Source organism: Cyprinus carpio, chromosome A17, assembly GCF_018340385.1.
Source record: "Cyprinus carpio isolate SPL01 chromosome A17, ASM1834038v1, whole genome shotgun sequence".
Lineage (NCBI taxonomy): Eukaryota > Metazoa > Chordata > Actinopteri > Cypriniformes > Cyprinidae > Cyprinus > Cyprinus carpio.
This window is the reverse complement of record NC_056588.1, coordinates 13441647-13452676: the sequence shown is the minus strand read 5'-3', so window position 1 is coordinate 13452676 and position 11030 is coordinate 13441647. Positions and strand designations below refer to the sequence as shown.

The 11030-nt window shown below is 37.9% G+C and overlaps 1 long non-coding RNA gene across 2 annotated transcripts; it reads left to right on the top strand.

Annotated features, from left to right (window-relative positions):
- The first annotated feature begins 593 nt into the window (after positions 1 to 593).
- On the top strand, positions 594 to 4406 carry LOC122148270. 2 transcript variants are annotated; one of them, XR_006162217.1, is made up of 4 exons: positions 594 to 827; positions 1772 to 1898; positions 2729 to 2968; positions 3941 to 4406. It is a non-coding gene; the product is annotated as an uncharacterized LOC122148270 (long non-coding RNA). The 2 variants fall into 2 exon arrangements; XR_006162218.1 differs by lacking the exon at positions 1772 to 1898.
- The last annotated feature ends 6624 nt before the right edge of the window (positions 4407 to 11030 follow it).

Sequence of the window (11030 nt, the reverse complement as noted above, 5' to 3'; positions counted from 1 at the left end):
GCCACCATTGTAATGGCTCAAATGTAGATGGAATGCCCAGTGTGGAAATGAGAATACAGGCCACAATGGTACAGCAGGGTGCTGATGTGTGTGCTGAAGCAGACGCTTGACGAGGAAGTCATAGCTGGAATCAGACACAGGAGCTCATTCAGAAAGCACTTGTGAAAAGGGTGCAGACGTAAAGGCAAACTATGCAGCCATATGAATGTCCGAAGCTCAGATTGCTTTGGATTCAAAGCTTATGCTCACAGCTGGAAAAAAAAAAAAACGTCTTGATGTTCTAACTTGTAATATCTATTTTTAAAAATGTAATATTTATGTTACACAATGGTTTCTAATTATGCAGCCACATCGATTGTGGGAGGCAACACAGTGGAAAGTGTAGTAGGCACTAACTTTGAAGTCGTTGGTAGAAGTATTTGGGCATTATCTTCTTTTTGAAGTTTGTTGTATAGACATGCATTATGTCATGGAAAGCAGGGATGGCTTTTTTAAACATTTTAATATATTACGAATAAAAAAATTTTAAGTAATAGTAATAAGGTTTTTTTTTTGAGAATTAGTTAATCATTTCCAATGACCCGTATGTAAATTCCCTAATGAGGAAGTAAATTTTCCTTCCTTGTGAAGTTGGAAGTACAAATTGATTTAGCTGTTTACACACAGTACAGGATATTCCGGTAAAAAGCGAAAATGTTACCGAACGTACTAGTTTGGAGACGTATTTTTACAAATTGAGGTGCTTTAAACTTAACAGTTGACACTCAATTTCAAAACGCGGCTCTTCATTTCACGAGACGCCGAACTGCAACAGCGACGCCAAACAGGTAAACAAACTAACGATTAGAAAAAAATAACGCACTCGATCTTCATTTATTTGTGTGTGTGTGTGTGTGTGTGTGTATGTGTGTTTAAATAAAATAAAATAAAAAATATGCAGGCTATGTATTTAATTGAAATAAATACGGTTAATTAATCAGCATATAATGTAATTAATTCAATTACCGTCTTTAATAATTTAATAAATAATAGACTTAGAATTAACGATTAAACATAGTGCACACACGGGAGATTAATTTTATCTTCCTATGCGTGTTTTTAATTGAAATTTATAGGCCTATATTTCATTGAGATAAATATGGTTAATTAGCATACCATGCCATTAATTCGAGTACAATAGTTAATAATGTAATAATAATTAGACCCCGAGCTGCAACAGTGACGCATACACCGTGTCAGTTGTCGCGTGCGCCGCAATAGACTGGGTTTAACAAGAAACCGATACAAAAATTATAGAATGCAAAGTTATTTAATCATTCGTTTCATCATCTCCGAGTAAACAAGCAGATAAATGAATAAACATATAAGATTAATTTTTTTATATATAATTTCATAATTAGCCTATTTAATACTCAGGCTCAGTTACAGGTGCCACTGACAGCTCGGGTAACTTAAGAATGCAGAATCTGACGATATTTAGGTTGATTTATAGTTATGTAGATTTTTGTCATCAAGTTGATCAACTGGTACTTGCAGACATAAAACTAATAATTTTTTGTTCCCATGCCATCCTGCTAAGCAGTAACAAGAATAACTATTCAAAGTCTAGACAGCATTTCATTTGTCATTTGAGAAGAAGTTCTTCCCCTTTTAGTAAATGCGCACTGACCTCTCCAGGTGGCTTTGGGTGTTTGTTGCTTTTTGATTATAATGCAGGAATGCTGGACATTTGAAATGGCATAGTGGTAATTACAGCCATCTAATTACACAGTGTCTGATGCCTGCCTTCAAGAGGATAGTGCAGAGAGTCCACTGTGACCTGTCAACTGTTTGCAACTGCAGCCAGAACCAAAGTAGACTCAGCCTCAGACGTCACGCCCACGGACCATTGTCTGAAGGTCTGGCTACACGAGACTAGAACCAAAGCTGCTTTTGGAATCTGCTGAACTCTAGCACTTAAAAAAATGATATAATTTAATTTTATATACCGTAGCTTAGCTATATGACAGCTGAGACAACTCTATAGACCGTATTAATTCTTAACACAATGTAGAATGCAGCTGGCTTTAGCAGAAAACTATGTGTTGTCTAAGTGACACCCAACTGAGAATTTGTTTAACCAAAAATACTGAAGTTCCATTTGACAGGTTTTTACTTTGAAATTTCAATGCATGAAGAAAACAAGCCTTGACATGTCTACACAAGTATAACAATAAGTAAATGCTAACACTTATTTGTCTTGCAGTAGATGTTGGAGGATTATGCCTGGCAATTTAACGTGACAAGGTTTCATTACTAAGCTTATATAAATGTTACAACCACTAAGGAACTGCACACAATATACAGTTTAAAATAAATTCAATTCAATACATTTTAAATACAATATACAAATATACAATATATATATATATTTAATATACATTAAATAATAATATAATAATATAATATAAATGTATACATTAAATATATACATTTTAAATAAAATATACAATTTAAGTGTTAAAAAACTCTCACTGTGCTCTCATCACATCCTTATCACAATAAACTGCAGTGTAAGGGTCAAAATGACATATGGCTTTAAAATCTGTTTTAAATGGCTGAATCCGTTAAATTTGTTTTAAATATTATTAGTATTATGCATCAATCTGACTGTGAAAATTAGCCTCAGGAATTAGGCAGTCACAGCATCTGAATCCAGAGTGAAGAAAATCCTTTTCATGTCTCTCAGGTTTCTCCGTTTGGGGTTTGTCCATCAACAGAGGCCAATTAGACTGGACCTGACCAGTCTCTATTAAAACAGAAAGTGTTTACATCAGTTTGGCCAGTGTTTGCACTTGAAGATACTGAGAACCAAACATAACAGCAACATGGATACCCTCTATTATGTCCACAAGGCAAGAGTGAGTCCAAAATGTGGTACATGCTGCAGTGTAATGGCTGTGAAGTACCACACCACATTTTTGTGTTGGTGAGTTAACGGCTTTTCAGCTTTATTAGGTTGGGAATTTCACTTTCTTTTTTTCCCTCAGTAACACTTAGATGGGTTGTTGATTTTTTATTTTTTTTTTGTGGTTTAATCAGAACTAGCCATATTCCTTGGTAATTAAAAAAATAATAATAATTCTTGAAATTTATAAAATGTATCTGTTGGCAGCTAACGTGGCAAATTTTTTTTGTGTTGTTTCAATGAAGAAAAGCAGCACCTGTGGGATGTACATTTTTCTATTAATTACACATAACATTCAAACACATTGACATCACCGAGGTCTCCAAGCTTGGTGGGTGGCCAATATGTGAAATCATGGTCCTAAACTTCTCTGCTTCTGGTTTCATTCTCGGTAGTTTTGTGCATATATAATTGAGACCATTGAAGTACATTGCAGGTCCATCTGCTTGGCAGAGAAGTGAATACTAAACCATCTGGGCCTCTACATGCGCCAGAAAAGGGATATGGATAGGTATTGTCTGAGATAGAGCACCTCAGGGGGTACGTTATTCCACAAGGAACACACACACAGTGAGAAACACACACATTCACAACGATCCATACTGTTCCTTAAAGATAGTAATACTAGCATGCGAAATCTGCTGTTGTTGAACTCCAGATGGAGTGAAATAATTCTGAGTTCCATCACCTCGAGTGATTAGCAAACTCTGATATCAAAGCAAATGATCATCAGTATTCCACTCGGTTAGTACACAGAGCCACTGCGCAGCGTAACGTTTGCTCTCAGCCCTTACATTCACAGAATCAACCGTGAATACATAAATGATAACAGACATTCTGTTCCTGCCATCAGTTGGTAAAATGGAGTGCCATGTTGAAATGTTTTCTGCTCGTAAGTCGCCCACCAGCTCTGGGGAGACACACATGCTCGCTTTAAGGGCTTCGGTTGTGGTCAACACAGCGACTAATTTATTGAATTCTTAATTTTCTTAGGGATACGTGAGATGTTTTGGCAAGGCTGGAGGACTTGAAGAAGTGCAAGGCTGCTGCGCAGAAGGGGGTGCTTGTGGAGGTTTGTTTATTCGCAGGATTATACACATCAAGCATCAGTCTTTTGGGTTAGCCTTCATCCGTTTGGAAACGGATCATTATCTTAACCTCCGAGCGACTCTCTGTTCCTCTGTCGCAGCGGTGCCAATTCTGAAAACCGATCGTAGTTTTGACATGATGCTGAACTGCTCTCCTGCGGCCCAGGATACATCTGTAAACATTGGCTAAATGAAGTCGGTGGGGTTCTCACAATGAAACACCCCCTGCTCCCACCCCCCTGATGGCCCTTCCATCCTTCAGATATCCAATGGATGTGCTAAAACCCCCGCTGTGTCTGGTCCTTTAGCAGCAGACCTGTCACAAAGCCTCACACCTCGTGGCCGGCTCAGCGGAGGGCCCGTCTCTGGCTCCCATCTCTGACATCTGCTCAGGGTTGGGGTTTCATTCAAGAGGGGGGCAGAGGGAGTCAATCTGCTCTTTTAAAAGAGCCTCACAGTGCCCTGGGTGCTGATGGGGAGGAATGAAGTATCTGCACCATTTCTCTTGCTGGCACCACTGGTGTGCTATTCTCCATCCTTTCCCCATCAACGCCACCACAATTTAAAGCCGTCTTTCATATCCTCCCACGGCTCCAGATTGACAGGCATCAGACAGTTCAGGTGATGAGGAGGAGAGGGTGTGAATGGAGATAGAGAGGTGCCATGTTTGAACACTTCCTAAAGAAGCACGCCCGATACTCGGCAAAAAAAAGGCCCCGCGCTTCCAGCCCTTTTTGGCAAGTTGACCATGATGACTATTTGAAGACTTGACAGATTGTGCTGATGTGTTTATTTAGTTGAGCAAATGCGGACTAGAGCTGTTTTCAAGCTTTATTTATGTTGCGTATTAACTCGGTCACCAACAGAAATGAGGCAACATCAATCATCCACTTGATGGGAAGAACACTGAAACATTTATTTTAGCATCGGGTAGATAGCGGCATCCGTACACTTTCCAAAGTGGATGGAAGAAATTATCTGTGCCTTTGTATATCGCTATTGAGACGTTGAATAATATCTTGTTATTTCTAGAAATGTATATGACATTTAATTTATTTTATTAAAAAAATGATGCAGCTTAAGAAATATTTAACTGATAGTTTACCCAGAAACTAAATATTCTGTCAACAACATTGACTTTCATTGTAATTAGAAAATAATTATTTTGTGTTCCACAGAAGAAAGTCATACAGGTTTAAAACAACACAAGGGTTGGTAATTACAGAATTTTCATTTTTTGTTTGTTTGTTAAACTATCCCTTTAAATAAAGGAAAAAACCCAACATGTTCATAGATATAGGATATATGTTAAATGGTGCACAATAGCTATGATGTAGCATTTAGCCATTAATCATTAAACATTTGGATGTATTTAAAACGCATTGATTAAATGGCTCTAGTGACAGGCTTTGCCACTGTGTCACGGTGAGTGGAGAAGCACAGGCACAGAGCTGAGGATTGTTTCACCATGTAATTCCAGTCTCTGTAACTACTTTACCACCTGAACACAAGTGGCATTCTTCTCCTAGATAAAAATCACCTTGGCGCATTTGTAGGACATGTAGTCACTTACTGCTCGTGAAGATTAAGCCTTGGAGCATGACTTTTAAAGGTGGCGGCTATTATCACTCCGTGTATCCGACCAGGAAGGAGATGGGCTTCAAATAAATATTGTCTGGCAGATTTTAACATGAATGAAAGTGTGTTTGTAATCTAAGTACATGTGTATTCATTCGGTAGACTAACGGTGTTGGAAATGTAATACTCCGGGCTGCACAGAGCAGGTTTGATTGGACAAGCTGTGATTTAGAGCAAGTCTCAGGGCTTAAGCAGGACTCTGTTCTGTGTGGCGAGAAGTTAAGCGTGACACATGCAAAAGCTGAAGAACCCATGTAAGCAAAAAAAAAAACCCCATTAGATAAAGCTTTTTCACTGGCTGATTATTCACTAGATAAAATTATTTCAGTAATAAATGCTTACAGCTGGAGCCAAAGCTAATAACCACATCCATTTTAGTCCTCATTTTATTGGTAAGAACAAAAGGGCATATTGAATTAAGGCATAAATTCACACAGATTAGTTGAGAGAATATGGCAGTGGGTAATTATTAGGACCTTATTTTACAGTTCTAAAAATGTTATTTACTATGCAACTGAATCAATGGTTATTAAGCAATCAATTTCCAATTGATTGGAGGTTATTAGAAAACATAGAGCTTCAACAAAGAGTCGTAATATTCTTTTTTTCTTTTTTTTTTTTTTTTTTTTTTTTGTCCGTCATTAGACTGATCATGCTGTGATTTTCCAAATAAACTGTCAATTCACCTAGCCCAGAACCATGAGCTTTACCACTTTCTGGTTGTTAATGTAATCTAAATATACATTAATTGCTATGTGACTTTGACAGAATGTGAATGATATTAAAAAATTAAAAAAGTACAGTTGACAATAACTGATTAGTCCAATGGAAATTAACTCCTATGGGTTGAAGGACTCATACAGCCACAAAAGAAAACCGAGTTTCAACTGTTGTGACATTTGTTGCTTTAAATACAAAGACTGTATCGCTGTGTGTCTGTCATCTATGACTTGACTTTACACATAGAAAACCTTTAGGTAATAGTAATAATCAAGACAAAAGAGCAAACCTAAGAAATACATATGTTTTTTAAACCTGAAGCAAATTTTACATCTCATATTTTCACAAATTTACCGGGCTGCAGCAGAATCTGGACATATTTTTGATTGAGAGTAGATATTGTATATAAATTTATTTTTACTTCTTCAAAGCTTCATTCATTTGCAGATTCAAATGAATCCATAGAGAACTTAAAACTGTATATCTTTCCTTTTTTGCTATTTACACTGTTTGAAATGCCAACAGTGGTACATTAAAGTGTGATATATCAAAGTTCTTTTTCTAATAAGACAGTTTTGCATAATTATTGTTTTTCACATCAGTAGCTCTCTTATTTTATATTTCAAAATATTTTCATTTTTTTATTGGCTGCCAGCATCATAATTTTGGCTGGAAAGCTTTTGTTTTGAGTTAAGACATTCTCACAGTCACAGCAGCGGCATTACATTGAGACATAATTGTCTGTTGAGTGTTTCTCAGGTTGTGTCCAATCTCATGTTAGATCTCAGAACAAACAGACAAAGCCTAGTATCACAGACTCAGCCTTATGTGTAGTCTCAGCAAAACTGATGGCAAAAGGATTCCAAGTGTGAATATTTGGCTTCATTTTATCATGTTAATTTTTTATATAATAGTTTACAGAGACTCAGTTGGAAACATCTATTTATGAATGTAAAAAAAAAAAAAAAAAACTCAAAAACAAAGAAGAAAAAAAACTAAATACTTTATAAACAAGGGAACAGAAGAAAATTAAATACTTTATAAACAAGGGTTTACCATTAACCCAAATTTCACCTCTGAAAACACTAGCTTTGAATTTTTCACCATCCTAGCAGTTTCGTTTCATTCTGCAACTCCATCAACTGTTAAGGTGTGAGACAAATAACAATACCACCCTCTGGACTGTGATTTTTTGAAGACTGGAGGTGATATAATGAATCACTTCCCATTAGCAGGTTTCACGCACGTCACAATTATTATAAAGACTCGATTTGATATCTATATGCTAATGTAGATTTAATGTATATATGCTAATATCTGTGTGGTGGTTTACACAGCTTTCCATATTTAGAGAGGATTTTGAAGAGTATGTCCAATTATAGATGCCAAATTTAGCTCTTGTCACATTAGGGGCAGACACTTGATGCCTGGTGTTGGCTGACTGAGTGGGCTATGGAATCATTGCCCTCTAGAGGCCAATTGCCACTTAATATATCCCACTCTCATCAATGCTTGACCATGTACCCACACCTGTTTGTGTGAGTGAAATAAAATATAATATTTATTTTCACTGATAATGGTCACAGAAAGTAAATATTTTATAGTGGCAAAACTTTATCAGTCAGTATATCGAACCACATTCAAAAGTGAATTTAAAGAACTGTGACACAAGCTATTATGTGGCTGAATATAGAATCATCACACTTTAGGGACACACAGTGCCAGTAGAATAAATATATCCATGATTAAAGTGTTATTTGTGCTACTGATTTGTGAGCAATTAGTTCCAAAATTCTCAATTCAAGCACCCTTGGCTACTTCTAGTTGTACTGAGTATATTGGAGCGTATTCTCTTCTCGACCATATTTATAATTCAAAAAACGTGGTTGTTGGATGTAAGTTCCATTGAACCACAAATAAAAGGTTATGATTGATGCCTATGACACTTTTTTTTTCACCACAAGCTGCCTCGTTACAGATTACAGAAGATAATGGGCAGCAGGACAGGAAGGGGAAGAACAAAACGGGGTCTGCGTTTAATTAACTGCGACTCCTTTGCGATTTGCCAGTGCGAATTTGCCTTGTTTTATGAAGAGAGATCCTGTTTTTCTAATTCGTCCCCCTTTGTTTCTCAGACAGGGAACGGATCTGGCTCTTTGGGACATTAAATAGAGAGCTAATTCAAGTGGAGGGGCTCTTTCTCTGGTGCTCTGCTCACATAGCTTGGTTGGGCTCACTGTGCCCTTTTGTGTGCTGCCCCTCACTGCATGTGTCCTCGCTCTCCTGGCTGGTCAGATTTTTTTGTCTCTGCTGGATAATCAGCTTGGAACGGTCGAGTCAGATGTGGTGGGAACTGGGCCTGCTTGAGGCTCCTCTCTGAAGGTGTTTGTTGTTAAATAGAACAATTCGTCTGTCTCTTTAGAAAGCCTGACAAAAGCAAATACTCCCTGCTGAAAATTTTCTTAGCCTGTCACACAAAGGCTCAAGTTTGTTTAAGAAATTGCTGCTAAAGAAAGCGTCAACCCATTAAGGTAATTATATGGAACCTGTGTCTTATAAAGGCTTAATTGATGTTAATGTTTGTCTAATTGGGGATTCAGGGAGAGCAAAGGACTAAAGGTCTTCATAGCACTTTCAGGCGAGCCTCTGAAAAGGGTCCTTCTGGTTTTCACACTTCCCACAATGGCTGCCCGTCTTTCTCACATTACTGCCTGTTTTCAGCTCCTTCCAGCATTCTGCAGCACTACTTGGAGCACAAAATAAGGGTGAAGAGCCATTGTCTGGTGCAAGCACTTCTCAAAGAGTGTTCCTGACAGGGATTGTTAGAGGATTCATGTTGAAGACAAGAGGGAGTGAGGGTGAAAGCCACTGTCATGCACTCTTGTCATGTCTCCGGTGTGCAGCAATGGGGCTCCTAATTGCTGCATCTGTTTTTTCATAGCGCCGATTCATTTTTAAACAAATACTTCAGTCACCTCCTTCCTACACTGAGCCAGAGTTATCCATTGTGAGCGTCAATGCATTTGCATGTGTTTGTGTGTGCAATCGAGGGGAAGTATTTGTTTAAATAGTACATTTTCCTTGTACATCTTTTAATAGCAGACTCAGTTGCTCGGGCTCCTGCGTGATCCCCCCGTTGACGCGAGCAAGACGCACGTTTCGCCGCCTCGGAGACGCCCCCATTCGCGTCGCTTATTTTTCGCCACCAAACTCAATGGAAACAATGATGGTATATGGGCGAAAACAAACACGGTGTTTCCCTTCCCTTAACACTTAACTGATCAGTCTTTAAACCACACGCTCCGTTCGAAACTCTTCAAATATTTTTCCTGGCTCTAATTGCTTAGGTCAGAGTTAACAATCAATGCCATTGCCACACATACAAGTTAAAATAGGGGCAGCGGTGAATGGCAAACTGATTGTAGCGCTGTCAGCCTCCTGCATGGGCTCTTTCTGCAGATGGGGAGTGAGAGGGATGGAAGGGGGAGCGGCAAAGGCACTTCATTTAACTTGCACCAGGCTGATTGGAGTGGAGAAGGCAATTCAAATCTTGAGTGTAGTTCCCATTGCAATGCCTTTCCCCCAATCTCACCCCGTTTCCGCAGGCCTCCTGCCAGTCAAAAAGCACACAAGGCAACCTTGGCAGATCTCTCGATGGTGCCCTCAATCTTCACACAATAGCGCAGTGAAAGACCTGGCCTCTGCGAGACCCCCAAGTACAGAGTCTATATGTAGTCAGCAAAATTAATGCCATGCTATAACGCAATACGCTACGCTAAATGGAGCTCCAAAAGTGAGTTTGAGAGGAAGTGTGTTCTGAAAGATAAAGGTTGCTTATCTCAGCCATTCACATGGACATTTCTGCTGGCATGTCTAGACCTTATTTTATTTATTTGTTTTTGTAATAATTGGTGTTGTAGCTAGAAAAGATCACCAAAGAATTCTGAAAGTCACTCTATAGGAATAACAAGACAAATCAAAGGTTTTTGTATCACATTTTATGATTATTTGTGCATGTGGTCATAAATACATTACTGCTGTCAAATCAACATTTAAGCAATTAAAATCCAGATTGTTAATAAAACTAATTGTCACTATCAAGAAATGTCATGTTGTCCAAGAATAACCACTGTAGTTCATTGGGACAAATATCTGAAAACCATGTCAACATTCTTTTATAATTAGTCTTGATAATAGACTTTTCTTAATAATTAACTTGTCGCCAGTGCATCCTCAAAGTCCTTCTAAACAAACAAGTCAAATCTGTTTCTTTTTATCACTCTTGATGACTATTCATGCATATGAACTCCTCAGTAGCCCATAAATACATTGCATGATGCTGTCAAATCGATACACAAATGAAATTAAGCAATTAAAATCTAGATTGTATAAAAAGCATGCCTCTATCAAAATGTCAAGCGATCTATGATTAGCCTAACTCAATCACAATATTTAGTTGGGACAATTATCTAAAAAATCTTGTTGACGCTCCACATTTATTTTTATAATTATTCTTAAGGGTAGAGTTTGTGGCCAGCACATTCTCAAAGTCAAATCTGTTTCTTTTTTTTTTTTCTTTTTTTTTTTTTTAACTCTTGATGACTATTTGTGAATGTGAACTCCTTCAGTTGTTCACA